Below are 18,989 nucleotides of genomic sequence, written 5' to 3'. Positions count from 1 at the left end.
CTGGTCTGTTCATAATTCTTTGGTGTAGGGAGATTGTGGGGGTTGTGATTGAGGCCTATGGGACATCTACCAATGGCCTAATGGACTGCAACATCCTACAAAGGACTTCCGGTAGTGGCTTCAGAAACATCAGCCTACTGCAAGTGACCTTTATTTATGGCATATGGCGTTGCAGGCTCATAAGGGCCCTCTAATAACGACTTTATTTACTGCAGTGTGGTACAAGGACTTCTAGTAATGACTAATTAGTCCTTTCAAGCCTGCTCCAAGACCTCGCCAATAATTGCTTAAGGTACTACAACCTGCATTGTGAAGTGCTAATTTTTATAAGCCATGTAACTTGCCGTGTAAATTGGATTTGCAAGTCTTCAGAGTGTGACTGATTGGTTTTGACAGCACTTGTTTATAATTGGAAGGAAACAACAGGACATTCGATACCTATTGATTTGTGGATTCATGCATGCCAAGGAAAAGCATGCACACTGCCTTGCTGGAGTGTCAAGAGTGGGTGTAGACTGTCTCTGAGTCTGCAGTTGAGCCCCACCCTCCTGTCTTGCTTACTGTCCATACTCTTGGCAATATGAACGTGTGAGTTAAGAAAATCTTTCAATTGACTCTTACCTGAGTTATATTATAATACTAAAGAATTACCATGAGAGAGGGGAGGGTCGAAGCCTGTGTGAAGATCACTTGCTTCCAATGATATAATCTGTCTTAATCAAACAGGAGTGATCTCTCTGGTTGCGTGGAGTTCAGGGGTATCAGTTGTCTACTCAAAACCGTCAACCAATATTTTGCCACTGGTAGTGTTAAGTGCTCACCGAAACCCCATGATGATGCCGCCTGATACTATATCATAGTGATGACCACTTAACAACACCAGTGGCAAAATATTGGTTGAGGGTTTCGTGTAGACAACTGTTACCCCTGAACTCCACACAACCAGAAAGATCACTCTAGTGTGATTGAGACAGTGATATTATAATAGCCAAGACTCTTTCTTAACAGTGTGAACTTTTGGCCGGTAGTAGACAGAGGATGAAGAGATGAGTGAGAAAACACTGATGGAATTACCTTTACAGGACTGTGGTACGATGTCACTTCCATAAAGGTAAACACAACTCCTTGGGTGTATACTTGTTCGTCAATTATGTCGTCGACTCAGAACTCATAATATTGTCTGGTGGCACAGCAGCTGATTACCAGGTAGACGACTGAGCGACAAAATAACAGACTTACCTGGCTTTCGTCATATCTGATCCTCCGACTTGCTGAATATTAAAGGAACTGCTCAATGACCATTGATAGTCACTGTCTTGCAAACAACTTTTATCACCACACGCCATTGCTTCTAAAGACAGCATAGGTAGGCTAAGCTTTAATAAGGCCAAAGTGAACATTGACAGTCACAAAGGGTGGCACTGCTCCCACTGCAGCCAAATCAAGTTGCAGCATCACTGATCATTGCCCATCACCTCACCAATAAGACAACAGGAAAGGCAACACCCACCCTTTTGTGAATATAAAGAAAAATAACACACTCTTGTTCTCACTGTCGTTACAGAACATCGGAGTCATGAAATAAAGAACCAACCAGAACCACATTGCTGATTTCATTTTGAGCAATTCTAAAGAGTAACGAGTTACAATGCAATCACTGCTAGATCTGAGCAAAAGCCATATCTCAGAGAGTACGGTTTTAAGAGGTGTAGGACAGACTTGCACAAAACAAACAGCAACCACTGTAGAGAATGGAGATTATGCACAAATTGTTCCAACACATCGATTTATTAGTCAAGGATCAACTTGTAACACACTGCCAGATGGAAGATGTCCTGATTCCAAATGGAAGTCTGGAATCAAAGGTGGCAGACAGCCTGTGTATACAAAGCCACTTGCATAAAGGAAAGGATTTAAAATAGTAATGTCTCTTTATCCCCTGCTCCTGCTACGTCATGCAACAAACCAACCAGCTAAATATCTTTCCTCCAAAATGGCGTGGTTATTCACTTCAGCCAGTAACTCTGAATGCTAGTCAATGCAGTACTCTCCAAAAACAGCCCTAATTGTATCCCAAAAGATAAGGGGTCAATGCACCCGGTCAAAGAAAATGCAACCTAAGATCTAAGATCAAAGGCCAGGAACCTGGGAGTCATCGTTGATACCACTCTCCCATTCTCCCATCATGTTAATTCATTAACATAAACCAGCTGGTTTATCCGACAATTTAAAGAAAAATCTTCTGTTTTTTACCATCCGACCTACAGAAAACAGTAGTCTCAGCATTAGTATTGTCTTGGCTGGACTACTGCAATGGTCTCTTGATTGGTATGAATAAAGACGTTCTCTACAATTTGCAAGCCCTGCAGAATTCAGCCGCCCGCCTACTTTACAAACTACCAAAATTTGCATCTGCAAAGGCGGCCCTTAATTCTCTTCACTGGCTTCCAGTGGAAAAGAGGATAACATTTAAGGGCTTTTGCATTGACTTTAGGGCGCTGCACAAACAGGGTCCTGTCTATCAAATGGACCGTTTTTGTTGGTACTGTCCTCCAAGAATACTGCGGTCTGCCTCCCATCAGCTGGTGGAAGTTCCCAAGGCACGGCTTTCCAACTGGGGAGGGAAAGGCTTTTTTTACATTACTACCAGACTATGGTATCAACTGCCACTTTCACTGAAAAACTCACCAGACCTAATATTGTTTAAGAAAAGCTTAAAGACCTGGCTTTTCCAGGCCTAAAACTACGCAGTTATTATTTCTCTTCTCTTGATTCCCCGTGGCTGGCTGGAGCTTGTGTTGTCAGCACCTAGACGCCTCCGGGTAGTAGTGCGCTATATAAATAAATAAATAAATAAATAAATCTGCTTAAGGACAAAATAAACTTAATTGCTATTGTCACTTTTCTCATAGCCATCAACCAGGAACCCTAACGCAGCCCTGTGCAGTTAAAGGAAAAAGAATGCCCAGGCTTTACATGGAATGAAGGCTACAAGAGAATAAAAGAGTAATTACAACAGGATGGAGCACTCACTGTATTTTATGATCATAGGATGATGCAAGATAAACCTGCTGGATAGCATGTGGGCCTGTGAAAGGTAAAACTAAAGTATTGTGTTCAGTCACTGACCCGTGATGGTTGATCAAGTCACAAAGATGAAACGTAGGACCAGAACTACTAAGATCCTGCCATGTGTCTAATAAGATAAGGCATTCTGTCCCTCTAAAAATTGCACATGAAACAAAAATACTTTTCGGGATTCACAAAAGCTGTGTAAACAGACTTTGGCCCATTAAACTCAGTGGCGGCTGGCATCTACGGAGTGGGGAGTAGCGTGCAAAATTAAATTAAAATGAAAAGATTTACCAAACACGAAGCCTCATCTCTGGAGCTCTTCTTTCGCAGATGCCCACAGGAACAGGATGCTGCAACTCTCTTCACCAATCCTAGCGCTGCTCACACCAGCATGAGAGCAGTGCTAGGATTGGTTGGAGCGGACTCACTCGGCGATTCACAGTCTTAAATCAGCTGGATTAGAGATGTTTAAAGTGCTCCTGTGTGGCTGCCCAACTCAAGAAGGCTGGCCAAAAGAAATGCACACTTTAAGCAATGCATTAGACAGCCCACCCTCCTCCCTGCTTTTGTCACTCAGCAGGGGCTCTGCTCCTGTCTTGATGCTGGGATCGGGACGGGGATGAAAAATAAAATGGTAATAAATTATCATTTTATTTTTCATCTCATGGACTTTGGGGGGGAATTTAAGTGGGGTGACACTCCTGCGCTCAGGCAGAGGAGCCGCCCCTGAATAGACTGCACATTTCCTTAAATACTCCTTTGACTCTGGGCTTCACACCTGTATGTTATTTAGAATTTTCCTAACACATCTTCCAACTCTTTTTAAATCATTTTGACTTACACGCTGCATGGTAAGATTTTTACAGTTTGTTTTTTAAAAGGTATTCTGATGTGATAGAGGCAGTCCCACAGAAGTGGGTTAGTGAACTGAACATGATGATGCTGCAAATGGACTGAAGAGGAATATCTAAGTTTATGTAGATGGCAGTCCTGCAAATGGGATGATAACTGAACATACTTGAGGAGGCTTTATTACTTTTCAAAACAATTATTGAAATTGTAACTCTGATGAATTCCTGAAAGGTTTGGGATCATACTTTTAAGTAGAGAGCTAGGGTGTGTGTTCAAATGTTTGTAAAGGGAGGCCGACCATAAAAGCAAATAAAGGAAGCAAAAGATCTTGTTACCGCTTCTTATACCCCTGACGGCATCTTTTCTGGTGCATTTGACCCAGTTGACATAGCCACAACTGTAAAGCAATAGCAAAATAATTTAGTATTTTCTAATAGGAGATGTATGAGGGCCCAAGTCTACAAATTGCTCCCGGTGGACCTGCCTGTGGAAAAAAACAGATTTTTTTTGACGTGGGGATGCAATCCTTGTTCTGGTTAATTTTTAGCACAAGTGAAGCAAATTTTAATTTGGTTAAATCAAGTACAATCTGGTTCTACTCCATGCATCTAAAGTATTTCACTGATGAATTGGGGAGCTGGTCTTTCAGCGGGCCACACACTAGCAATGTGCACAAGCCAGTCAAGGGGGCTGAAGGTAATGACATATCAATCTCTTCATGGTTTTGCACTGTCCACACTCACTAGAGATGACCTTGGTGTAACACTGGGCCAAGAATAGTCTGCATACTATGGGAACGAGAAATCAAAATATGGGTAGCATTTTTTGAGGGCTAAATTAGAATTATACAAACAACTAACTAACTCAAGGTTTAATTTGTATGCATCAGTAGAGATTTATCAAGAAAGTGAGGCACTAGACTCATGAGTATTTGAATGACGGACGCGTGTGGGTTTTATACAGCCACGGTGTCACTTTAAAATCACTTTCTCGCTGTTAACAGCTATCGTTTGGACGCCTACACAAATGACAATGCTGCTGACGTGTTTAAGCAACTAGTATATTTACTTTACTTTAAATAATTTTAGGTCAGGCCTAGACACAGCTTAGCTACCGTACTTACAAAAATAATACATCCGATTAATGGTAATATTAGATTCCGAAAGGGTCTTTTGGTTCGCCTTCTTTGGCTATTGGCTTGTGAAATTGTCAATGAAACGTGAAGCCAACTCACAGGAAAACATACATACATTCTGGGAATGGTTCAGCCCTCCTTAACTATTGGCTTGGTCGGGAGCGTCCATCTTATCTTGGATCAGACATCAGAACAGGCATTTGGTAATCACACCCTCAATTATGATGAATGACGTCATTTTGTCTGTGCACAGAGATCAAGGGAATTGTAATGCTTCGGCAGTAGTGGACATGTTTGCAAAGGAAAATATTGTGCAAGCTGCTGTTGTTGGAAGCAGTCATGACCAAACAGTTTAATCTTTTGCTTTTTGTTTTCGGCTTGCAGTTAGTTTTAATGGTTATTTTAAACAACAAAATACAATAATACAAACTTTACTCTTTCCTCGAAAATGTGATGATGGGAAAGCATTTATCAATAATATAATTTATTGTTTGCTGTACTGCTACATACTATACTTTTTCTAAACACAGTTAGTAAATATTTATTACATAGATGGCAGCATGTTTTCTCTTTTTCCTCTACATGATATTAATAGTTCACTGTTTACTTTAAAAAAAGGCAGATTCATGCATTTCTTATAGGGTGAAATGATCTTGGAATAAACATATTGCACCAGAAATTTTCTAAGCATTCATGGCCAAACCAGCTGACTTGGCAAGTGTTTGATACTGTTGGAAATGCATTTTCTACAATGATAATCCTGACACGGAAATAATCATATTGGATCCATATTTGCTGCAGTGTAATCATTTCAATTCCAGCCAGAACTGTTTGGATATCTTTATCTTTTAATTTGATTGCATACATTCCTGAACCGTATAGAGAACATAAGTATGCTAAGCTTGAGTGATTGACACTTGCAATTTAATGGAATATGATAAGACAAGGTAGAAAGAGATCCTTCAGACTTCGAAGTTAAGAAATATCACTGCTGGACAGGAAAAAGAATCCGCACCAAAGAAATGCCTTTCTCTTGCAAGTCAAGGGCAAAAAGCATCCGAGCCTACCAGCACGATTGTACTAAGATCTTTTAATCAGGCCGTATCAATGACAGGCCAGCACATTGCTTTCAAGTCAGAGCTAAGGCCATTAGTTCCTTCTTGTAAAACTTGGGTCACGTAATCAGCTGCCACTGAATTCTTGACGTGTGCAGGGAATATCTAGTCGAAGAAGGCCCTGTTTTCCTACCTATCACCATTCTACTTTTTTTCCAGCCTCACTCTTCTCAGTCGGCAGCAAATGCATTTATAGTGTGTGCATTAAAAGCGACCAACAAAGACCATTAGCTATATCTATATGATATGGTCTATCTATCTATCTATCTATCTATCTATCTATCTATCTATCTATCTATCTATCTATCTATCTATCTATAGATATTCACTGAAAAAAGCACATTTTAAAGTAACATTATAGTTCGGTGTGATAAAAAGATCTTTTTTTAATTAAAAAACAAAAAAAGAAATTCACTGCAAAAACCAAAGGATAAATTAACATTATTGCTAGGTGAATATGTCAGTGACAACATTAATGTTTTGAATTTAAAAAACACAGAAATTCACCACTCTATTTAGGAGAGCTAACTATAACTTGCACAATTGCCATGCACTGCTTGTGTCCAAGCATATTCCATCACTCATGACATGTTCTATGATATCATTTATGAGATCACTGGAGACACCTCACATTACATCATGATGACATCACTGATGACTCGCCACACTACATTAACTATAACCCCCCCCTTTTCCATGCACAAGTTATGCCCTTGGATATAACTCAAGTTATAGCATGTAACATCATTGCAGTAAATAACATTTATGACATCAACAATGATATTGTTTGCCAGAATAGAGTGCATGGTATAGTGGCGAGTTATAAGTTATGTAATGTGGTGCGTGAGGTGACAAAACTGTGTATGAAAGTGTGTTAGTGATATTAATTTAAAGGTGGCGTGTTAGCATAAATGTGAGTTATAATTATGAGTTATAGTAATGTGAAAGTGGTGCGTAAATGATCATTTGAAAAGGTAAGTATAAGTCTTAAATTTCCTATGATTATTTTAAGGTGTGTTTGGCACAAATAAGATAGAAATAAGTGGTGCAGAAATCATAAAAGTAAGATTTAACTACAATTTTTACATTTTTATAATTTCTAATGTTTGTGGAGTTTAATCTTGGTATGTATACCAAACATATATAAAGGTTTCCTAACTACAACTTATATTTAACCTTTTTTAACCTTTTTTGTGTGTAAAATGTAATGGTTTTTATAATGGTAGTAAGAATTTTGTAATATTTCTCCAGTTAAGTTTAGTGGAGTCGAGTGGTATTAAAGGGAGTGTGCTACAATATAGGGGCCGATTCCGATCTCGGTCGGAAGGGCACCGAATCGGTTTTGGCCGGAGAAACTACGAGCCGTACGCGTGTTTTCCGGCCGACTCGTACAGCTGTATGAGCGAGCAAGTACGATGCGAGCTACATAAAATTCACCGACCGAGTCGTTTCTGAGTCCGAACTGCTCCGTACGTCCCGGCCGTAAGCTAACCGTGGCGTGCAATGGATGCGATTTACAACCGAGCCAGTACGATGCACGCGTCGGACAGCCTGTGTGAGCTATAATGTCCGGCTCGTAAAAGCTCCCGGAGTCGGACTTTGGGTGTCCGCGTCGGACCCCCTGACACCCACAGCCCTACGACTCGGACACAGGGGTAGACCTATGGGCCTCCCCAACACAGGCATGTACGGTGCGGGTGGCACTGACGCATACCCACTGTAGGGGGCACACTTGTTCGAGACGTACACATTCAGTCAATGGGCGCCCATGTATGCGTCGTATGACCGGCTCCCATTGACTTCTATCGGAGTCCGACCGAACCGAGTCTGACAGCACACATGCGCATCGTACTCGCTCGGTCGGACTGTAGGGGTCCGGCTCGGTCGGAAAACACTCCAGATCCGACTCGGTCAGAGTGCTTTCCGACCCGGATCCGAATCGGCCCCATAGTGGTGAATATTGTTGTAAAGTGTACTCTGGTGCAGTATATTGTGGTATAGTAGAGTGGAGTAAGGTGGAATGAGGTATGGTGGAGTAATGTATAGTGGAATAGCATACAGTGGAGTGGGAAAGAATGGAGTCGCATACAGTGGAGTCATGTACACTGAACTCAGATACAATAGAGTGGCGTGTATTGGAGTAACATACAGTGTTGTGGTCTACAGTGCAATGGTATACAGTGGGATAGCATACAGTGAATTTGCGTACATTGCAGTTGCATACAGTGGAGTGCTATACACTGAAGTGCTGTGCAATGTAGGAGCATCTATTGGAATATCATGTTCTGAAATAGCATGCAGTGGAGTGGCATAAACTGAAATAGCATTCACTGGAGTGGGGTATACTGGAGTGCTATACAATGGAGTGGGGAACAGTTCAGTAGTGCACAGTGGGCTTACGTAAAGTGGAGTGTGGTACTTTGTAGTGTTGTAAAGTTAAATTGCGTAAAGTGGAGTGACGTATATTGGAGAACCCTACAGTGCAGTGGTGCCGAGCTGCATATAGTGGAGTAGCACGAAATGTAGTGCGATACAGGGGAGTACTGTAGAATTAAGTAATGTTTACTGTGATACCATTACGTTTAGTGGTGTTAACTGTTCAGATGTACAGTAGATTGCCATATAGTGGATTAGTGTACAGCAGAGTGTCATACAACTCAATAGAGTTTATTATAGAAACGTAGACCGTAGTCACGTGTAGAGAAGTGTGATTTACTGGTGTGGAGCAGAATGGAGTGCTGTACACTGGAGTGGGGTACAGTTGAGTTATGTACTGTGGGCTTACATTAAGTGGAGTGTGGTACAGTGTAGTGCTGTAAAGTTATAGTGCGTAAAATGGAGTGATGTATATTGGAGTGCAATACTGTGCTGTGATGCTGAGCTGTATAGAGTCAACTACAGTGGGGAACAGTGTAAGATAGTACGGTGCAATGGCGCATGGAGGAGTATCATAAACTGTAGCATGATACAGTGGAGTACCGTATAATTTAATAGTGTTTAGTACAGGGAGAGCTATCAACCCTGCTGAACGAAAGCAACTTGCACGCACCCAAGTTAGGGGGCACCCAGCTGTCCAACCTTTTTTACGCAGACGATCTGGTACTCATCAGCCGCACCCCGGTAGGTTTACAGCGGCTGTTGGATATTACGTCACGATACTCTGCAACAAATATGCTTAGCATTAACCAAGAGAAATCCAAAGTCATGTGCATTAACACCCATATAAAGAGAATAACAAATAACTGGCTCTTGGCTTCAAGGAAGCTGGACATCGTTTGTGCAAACAGATACTTGGGGGTCAATATAGATGACAAGGGCAACTTCAAGCCACAATGCGATGCTATAAAAAAGTGAGGTCTAATGACTGCGGTAGCTTTAAGAAACTTAAAAAACAAGATCACTAGCCCCAGCCTCCTCCCTCTTATTAAGGTGATTCAAGCAAAACAAATTCCAGCCATTACTTACGGCAGTGAGGCTATGAGGCAGTGAGGCTATGAGAAGGGATGCTGCTACAGTTGATGGCACCGTAGCACTGCGCATAATCTTTGGCTTGCCAAGTTACACATCTCCCACACAGATGAGGCTTGAATTCGGGCTCCCAAGAGAAGAGCTGGCATACCAAGGATTATACATAAAAAGCTGGCACAAAATAAGCACACTAAATGCTCTCCTGTGGAAGGAGCTACAAACTAAAGAAACTTGCCCTGCAAGGCTATATCTGGAGGCTGCCATCAACCATCAGGGGCAACAACAGCTTTGGGAACTCCCAGGGGCCCCAGCGGGCTTCAAAAAAGTAGTTAACAAGACTGTCAGGAAAGAATCACTCTGGCAGGACAAAGTGTCCCTGGTAGAGTGTGCACATGGCTGGCTTACCGTACAATCCTACTTTAAACTCATGCCCCAAGGATACCTCCAGTCTGGCTTCTCAAAAAAAAACTAAAGAGAAGTTTTTGAAATTGCGCCTAGGGCTGCTGCCTTTGACAAATCATCTACCCCCCTGACTACGCGCTCAGACACCAGCAAAGTGCCGTCTTTGTGGAGAAGGTGAAGAAAACATAGTGCATCTGATAACCATCTGTAGGGAACTACTACAAGAACGACGGGACCTCTTGAGACCACTTTTTAACAGAAAACGGATACAGTCTTGCAGGCAAGCGGTGCTGGCATGTTTTTGCGGTGATGACATCAAACTGAGTTGCCGAATGGTAAAATTCCTAGCAGCCGCTGAAGCTCGCCTCTAAAAATAAAAAGAATTTCAAGGAAATAGGAGCATGGATGCAGAGGAGAACATACCTTCTTGACCCACACGGAGAAAAGTTCCTGAACGCCCCAGCGAAGAAATAGGAAATACTCTTCTCTCATTTTGACTCTGTTTTAATGAGTGCTTTTAGAATTACACGTTGTAAACATTTGATGGTCCGAAACAAGGATAGCTTAAGACCATACGGTGGGTTATCCCACGCCTCCCCCTTGTATCGTAGGCTCCAATAACTAGCCGGTCCGATATGAAGACCCAGCAAGCTTAAATCACTCTGGGGGTTAACCCCTGCTGCCCCGCAACAACTGCCAATGACCTCTCTCGTAATAAGTACCTTTTATTTCTTAGACCTTGTCATGCTTACTCTGGCAAGAAGCTCTGTGTCCAGATATATCCGTAATCTAAGCACATTTTGCGCTAAGCTCCAAGTGCCACCCATTGATGCATTGCACCTCCCCTCGATAATCTTGAAATTAGATACTTTCTACTTCTTAGCCCATGCCAGGCAGAGTTTGCAAAGATGTCTATCTCTAGAAATATATGTAAACTAGCATCCAAGCACAAACTTTAACTATGTCCTGATTCTTCGGTCTAATACATCTGCAAGGCAATTTCGCATACATAGATCTGAGTAACTGCTCCTAACTCCAGTACAACCCCACTTGGGCACTGAGGAATGAAAATGTTTCCACTGCCCCTGGTTGCCCGACCGAGCCTCTTAGCAACTAGAGTGCATGGCATTTTATTCCCCACCCAACATCCTCTTTGGTATAAGAGGCTCAGATAGAGGAGGTTTCATGCTAGCCTTTAGGGATATTTGAAGCTTACAAGTTACTAATCACATGTTTTTATAGTTTTCACTTTGTACTCTGAACAAGTAGTCTTTTAGTGATGAACTTCTATTGTAATTTGTTGTTCTCTCCTTTTTTTTTAGCTTGAAACTGTGTATAATGGAGATCGTTTGTAATGGTTTTAATTAACTGCACAATAAAGTTTCTTACTGTTACTCTTCTCACTAGTGCAATACAATTAGGTTTAGTGGCGTGAACTGTTCAGATGTACAGTAGAATGGCATACAGTGGAGCAGCATACAGTAGAGTGTCATACCACTCCAACAAGTTAATTATAGAAGTGTAGACTGTTTTCACGTACAGTGAAGCATGGTTTCGTGGAGTGATGTGGAATGTCATCTTGCAAAGTGAAATAGCATACAATTGATTGTGGTACCCTCCAGTGGCCTATAGTGCATTTCAGTACAATGGAATGGCGTAGAGTGTAGTAGTAGACACTGGAATAGTGTACACTCCAGTAATGCACCATAAAGTGGGCCATAGTGGAATAGCTTATAGTAGAATAGCATAACATGGAGTTTGGTACAGTGGAATAGAGTAGAGTTTGGGTAGTGCAGGTAAGTAATGTAACTCTTTTTAAAGTTTTCATTTATATAACATTTGTGAGATCTGTTTGCACTGTATTTTTGCAAAATATGGGGATATTTCGCTGTACTACCATGATACATAGTGATGACAAATCATTAGCTGATTGGCTAATGACTGACTTTATAAAGTTGTAAACAGGCATGTTGTTTTTAGGTACACTTTGGCTGTGCTCTGCGTTTCACCATCCAATATAGGTAAATATTTGGTTTAGTATTTTTTCCCTACCTATTAAAACTTTACTAAAGTGGTACAAGGTAGTGCAAAGTACTTATAAGCTTCTTTATATATTTGTTTGCATAAATAGGGATTAGAGCAGTACTACTATGGTACGACAAAATAATTTTGTAAGGTTACCATTTTTGTTTCTAAATTTCTCTATATTTTTGTAGTACTCTAGGAGAATGACGTGTTATTTTTTTAGTAATGCAGTAATTGTTCATAATTAATGCGCTACTTTGGACACTTTTGTCCGCCTATTTAAATAGGTATACATTATAAAGTACACTTTAGCATGCAATATTTATAAAATATAGTGTCTTACATCGTATTACCAATTTTTCTCAATTTTTGATTTTGGTACCACTGTACTCCGTAATTTTGTTTTTACAAATAAAGATACACTTATTAATATTTTTCCTTACCTATTACCACTTTAATAACTTGATAATAGGCATAGAAAAAATACCAAACTTAACACCTGCATTACAAGGCTTAACACAGGGAAACCTGATCTGCATATAACATAGCAGCCTTTAACTTTTGTAAAGGCAGTAATTAGACAATCAGCTAATGACCTGACTTTGCATCGCAATATACCTTGGTAGTACCACGGTACTACAGCGTAGACATATATAACTACATTTAAAACTCTTAAAAACTACAAAAATACTTACTCTACTTACCTGCAGTACCGCACAAAATCATCTGTGCACCATAATATATCAACCTGCCAAATTTTGTGCAAATCCAACTGATGGTTTTTGTGCTATGTAAAGTGCAAAAGTCTAAGAAAAATGCTTTGGATTTTATGCCTGTTTTGGGACCCCTTTTTTCTATGCACCGCCTCTGGTCACCCTAACTAAAACTACAAAATAGCTACTGTGATATATATATATATATATATATATATTCAATGAAAAAACCATAGGTTTCACACACATTATAGTTACGAATTAGCATTTAAAAACCTTGCAAATTCACTTAAAAAACCATAGGTTTCACACATGTTATAGTTAGCTGGACATTTCACTCGTAAAAAAACAATGAAATTCCCCCGTTATAGTTAGTGCAGGCAACTATAACTCACGCGACCGCAATCCTCTGCTGATGACGTCAGATATTACATCACTGTATTTAGACACTTATTTACCCATGTCTTCTTCCATTAATCTTTAGCTATACATATATTACAAATATTTATTTTTCATAAAGACAGATATGTCATCAGTGATGTAATATCTGATGTATATATATAGAGACACCTCTGCTCCACTTGGAAAAGAGCACACACAAGAGGGCTACTGGGTTTAAGGCCATTTTATTACATAAAGCCTCCTCCGACCCGGCAAACAAGAGACACATTTCGGCTGGTGTAGCAGCCCTTCTCAATCACAATATAATATATGTGTGTGTGTAATATATATATATGTATTTGTTATATATATATAAATATATATTATTCACAACCTCTCCACCAGGGAAAGGATTGAGTCACACTCCTTAAGGTAACCACTTGGATAATTGTAAAACGCTGGCAGTTCCTAATGCATTTCGGTCAGACTATGACCTTCTTCTGAGGGTAACCACGGCATCAGCAGACTTGCGAATGCACCAACAAACACTTGCTTTTATTTACGATGTTTGCCCCCTGGTGGGCGCCTCGATAGGCGCACAATGAAGCATGCTGGTATTTGTGGTGCAAAGCCGGTCCGTAATTTTTCCCTCCGGTGGGCGATGCCGAAAATGTTTATGATGTTTTTACCTTTTGCGTCACCTTTGCTCCCTCGCACACCAATTCCATGTGCTGGAGACCTTTCCAAAGTCCAGTCTTTGGCGGCGCCTTCTGCCCTTAACGGCTTTCGCCTTCAACAAACTGCAGTCCAATTCGGGCAGTGACATGGCGCTCCTTATCCGGTGGTGCGGTACTCACAGCTGGACCAAGCTGTTAAATAATATTCACAACCTCTCCACCAGGGAAAGGATTGAGTCGCACTCCTTAAGGTAACCACTTGGATAATTTTATAACGCTGGCAGTTCCTAATGCATTTCGGTCTGACTATGACCTTCTTCTGTGGGTAGCCACGGCATCATATATATATATTTTTATATATATATATATATATATATATATATATATATATATATATATATATATATATATATATATATATATATATATATATATATATATATATATATATATATATATATATTGTTAAAGGGATATTATAGTTAGGTGAAAATATCAGTTAAACATAATCGTTTAAACTAACTGAACCACTGAACCGTTCACAGTCATGTAGCCCGGACACTAGCTGGAGGCCCAAATTGTTAGGACAAGAAAATATAAATTTTCTAAAAGTGGCATTTTCAGAATTCTGACTTAAATCTGGCGTTACCATGAATGGTGATTTTAAATTGAATTTCAATTGAGTCTAAACAGCATATCTCTATCTGCTTCCAATTCAAATATAGAACTTTTTAAATGTAATAAGGTAACCCAGTGTTAGCCAATGGAAGAGAAAAACAACCTTAGGGTTTTAGGAGATTTTCACTACAATGCAATGCAAAACATGACCTCACATGTCCTACTATTTACCCTGCCTTATGAGCTCTTAGGGCTTACCTTTGTGTTGATTTATAAGTAAAAAAGGAAGGTTTTGGCCTGGCATAAGGTTTATATTGCCAGGTTGAAATGGCAATTTAAAACTTCAGTGCAGGCCTGAAACAGGTTTTAAATGCTACTACAGTGGGTGGGTCAATGAGTGCTCTGCTCACTAGAAGCATTTAATTAACCTGCCATGAGTGCATGTAGTATCATGTACTAGGGACTTTTAAATGTGCCACTCAAGTGTAGGACAATTTTAGCAGTGGTAAAGTGCACAGAGTTCTAGGGCCCAGAAAAACGAATTCAGCAAATCAGGAAGGGTGCAGGCAAAAGGTTTGGTGGTGACGCTGCAGAGAGGGACAGGTCCAACAACCTGCAAAATAGACTCATCGCTACCTGTGAATATTTTTTAAAACAAACTAAACTGACCATAAATCTGAAAATATATACTTTCTGGTGGAAATGGATCCAAATTAGACATTGAAAAAAGAAAATACATAAGGTTAAAGGTCGTTTACTTTTGACAGCTTCAGTCATTTGTTACAATAGGTGTTCATGTCTGGCTGGGCTCATTAAACCACTAACTAAGCAGGCACTGCTATACCAATAGATCTGGCTTGCCATTTGAGTCCTCACTAAAATGTTTTTTAAAACGCCTGCTACTTTGCAAACGAAACAAAAATCGATTGCTCTATTTATTCAATACATCCCAGACATAGAGATTTTAATGTGAAGTTTCAGGATAGTCTTGAGATGTAAAATAGTCCCTTATTCATTACAGTGCAAGCACACCATAAGAGATGAAATGATAGACCAAAACGCTAATAGTTTGAAGTGAGAAGGTAACACTCCTGGTGGGAGGAGCCCAAGCCCACTCTATGTATATGTCTGTGTATAAGTGACAGGCAGCTACGATGCCAAACTAGCCATAATAGCAGCCTTTTAGTAAAAAAAACAACAACAAAAAACGTAAATATGGCCTCCCTCTCGTTCGCACTAAAGCATTCTACATACTAAGAAAATATCCGAGATAGCTTACTCCTAAACTCTTCTAGGGGAATGAACATGCAGCTCAGTTGCTTTATTGCCCTCTGGTGATTCTAACTGGGCAATAGCCAAGAAGCAGGAAATGAAGGAAAGGTATGAAATAACTTGAAAAGAATGTCATCTTTAAATGTGAATGTTTCATGGGAGTAATAGAGATGTCTTTCCGAGAAAACATCATCTGAATTGAGGAAATGTATCTCATGCTTTTATATTACTTTATGTGTTAGATCCCTTGTCCTTGGGAGAGAAGCAGTCTCAGAAAGGGTACTGTTAATTATTTTCTCCCAGAAAATGCATGGAAAGAGTATCATAAGCAATACAGATTGATTTGCTAATATCCAGGAAAGGCCGAGAAAGCACAATTTAGACCTATATTAGCAAAAACCAGTGTCAAGGGCAGAGAGGCTGCTCTCTAGTGTTTGTTGAAAACGAATGTGCATAAATTATATCAAGTAGCTGCTTATGCAGATGAAGCAATTAAACAAAAAAAATGTACAGTACTTGAGGCTGTCTCATTTACATGGTTGGTTTCATTATCCCTGATTGATTTGTTAAACATCTCTAAATTATCATCCCCTGCATGGAACAGTGATACCTATTGAGTATTCACTATTATATCTACAAATCAATTGGTGACATATTCCAATTATTTGTTATAATACAGACAGCTAGAATTGGGTAATACCTTTTTTACAGGCAGATGTAGAAAACTATTGTCTCCGACCAGGGCCTGAAAATCACAGTAGTACCTGCAGGAGAAATCCAATATTAAGTTAAACTGGAGAGTCGTGAAATTTCCACCTCAAGGTATGTCTGGCTTTATTGCTAGCTGAGTAAATGTACACAGAGTTGGATCAGGATATAATATTCTACTCCACCCATCAGAGTGGTGCACACAGCTGTTTGCTCTGTACTGGTGATAATGAAAGGAAGTGAGCCCACACACTAGTGTAGCAACAGTGACACAGCTGAACAGAGATGTGTTTGGTCGATTGATGGCTAAAGAATGAACTTGCACCTAGGAGGTGTACTAAAATCCTAAGTATTTCAGTTAAAAACATCTCAAGTGCCTGTAACTCTTGCTCCGGCTGTGCACAGGGTTGTTGTCTGTGATGTAATTTCAGAGGTTGCAGTGATAATATCAATGATGTAATAGAACATGTATATCTGCGGTCCCATAAAACAACACAATCTTTGGCCCCAGGGACATGGGGGCGGAGTCCCTTTAGGACCCCCTCCCCCACAGGGCCTAGGGGATCAGAGTACCCTGAAATTTTTGAGGTTTTAATAACAAGATGCAATAATATTTGCCATAGAATAATAACAAAAGCCATATCATCAAAGTAAAAATAAATTTATATAAAAATAAGCTAACCCTGCAGTGGTTGCCTAAGAGTAGTTATGGTTAGGACCACGTTTCCATAGGAGCACCAACAACCCTTTTTTAATATTGTGGGTGGCTGCAGGCAGTGCAGCAGCATTCTGACAACATTAAAAAAAAACACAGTAAGTCTCCTGGGTCATTGAACCCACGACCCCAGGAGAGTTTACCATATTTTTCTAAAGCACTGTGAGCTTGAGATGTGCAGGGATCACTAGTGGTTGGTTCTATGACTTCACTTTGTGGCCTGAAACATGTTAAAGAAATTGAACGATGTGTCAAATTCAATTTTTTATATTATTTTGATAGTCTGTCTTTGTGTCACATCCAGTTGTTCTGTGTGCATCACATTCTGGTATTGTGCAGATACACACTATTGTCCAGTGGTGACTTTCCTTCTTCCTCTCATTATAGACACCTACACACAGACTTGAAAGAAGCAGATTAACATTGTTCATAGAGGTTTAGGTTACTTTGCTATAATTTCCAAAATTATGTTCTGGTGTTTCATTATAGCAAGCACAAGGAGATGATGGACGGAGCGCTGAAACTTTTCAGACAATCTCCCCCACCCACAGATCTGGGTTAAATCCATCATCGTTCTTTAGCTCACTTTGCCACCCCAGTTTGGACCCAGCCATATGCAAATCAGTCTTGATCCTGTGCCTCATTGGAATAGTCCAGCCCGAACTGCCAGGCCAGGTCCTCAGGTTATGTTATAAACATTAGCTAACCTATTCAAAAATTATTATCTTAAAAAGGCTTTATTGAAAATATTTAATCACAATCGCTATTAATACACATTGATTTCTGTGAATTTTTTATATATACATTAGATTTTTATTGCTGGTGACTTTTTGCCAAAGCCAATAGGTCAGCTTTATATGTGTTGATGTGCTAACCCTTGATAAATCCAATAGGCCTGCCACTATTTCTTTGATACTTTAAGTCTTTGAGAAAGCCAGTAGGTTTGCATTACTTGAAATGATACCTTTTATTATGTCAGATGACAAAGCCTGCCATATGCAGCTGTGGAGGGGTTGCAGCCAGGCCCTGTGACCAAACGTACACTACACAAGGATGAAGGTCATGCATGGTGTGGGGTTGGGTGCACAGGGTTTTATGCAGGATCTGGCCAAATGGACATCTTACTTTACATTAAAAAAACAGAGCAATTCACTTAAAATAACAAAGGTTAAAGTTACATTATTTTTTAGGTTTTAAGTAATATACAAATAAATGTACATATGCCTGCTGGTCAAAAGTGCTGTTCTCTGTTCGTCTTATTTGGCCGTTTTGAAAAGTATATACCAGTAGTATATCCTGCAAAAATTATCCGTCTTTTAGCCTTACTGCTCCCTGAGCTGTCATGAGAGGTGAAACGGCGCCTTCGTTCAGACAATGCTGGAAGGAGCGCGATCACCAAGGAATTACCTTCTCGTAGCTCGCCGGAACCTGGCCAGCAGGCATATGTACATTTATTTGTATATCACCTATTTAGGTGGAATAGGGATCGTTTCTTTGGTCTTGAGGAAGAAAGCCAGGAGATGGCTTCTGAAACATGTCAACCTTGTAGAAAGTGACTCATCATAGTACACCATCTACACCTCCCCATTTTTACTATTCTCAGCTAGGGAAGGCAATAAAGTATATTCTTTTTCTACTAGCCAGAGAATTTTTAACTATTGCACATTTTTTTTACGATCCCACGCACTACACTTAATCACTAATCACGATTCAAAGTGCTCCCGCGTCTACGTAGGTCGTAGCACGCCCTGTCCCGTAGAGAGGCTGGAAGACCCCAGTGATGAAGCATGACACTGAATCAGGTTTCAGTGTGTGAGGGGTATTTTACAATTT

General features: G+C 40.2%; 1 protein-coding gene across 3 annotated transcripts in view; it reads left to right on the top strand.

The window, feature by feature from the left end:
* DSEL (dermatan sulfate epimerase like) overlaps window positions 1-18,989 on the top strand; it is a 56,969-nt gene that overhangs the window by 24,602 nt on the left and 13,378 nt on the right. Inside the window, exon 1 of one of the 3 annotated variants that reach the window (XM_085605892.1) lies at window positions 16,445-16,555. The exons of the other annotated variants lie outside the window; for them this stretch is intronic. The gene's annotated coding sequence lies outside the window, so the exon portion shown is untranslated. Of the gene's footprint in view, window positions 1-16,444; window positions 16,556-18,989 lie in introns of those variants that run through there. 3 annotated transcript variants of the gene reach the window in all.

The sequence above is a fragment of the Triturus cristatus genome, chromosome 5_1 (genome assembly GCF_964204655.1).
Source record: "Triturus cristatus chromosome 5_1, aTriCri1.1, whole genome shotgun sequence".
Taxonomy (NCBI): domain Eukaryota; kingdom Metazoa; phylum Chordata; class Amphibia; order Caudata; family Salamandridae; genus Triturus; species Triturus cristatus.
This window is presented reverse-complemented; position numbering and strand designations above follow the sequence as displayed.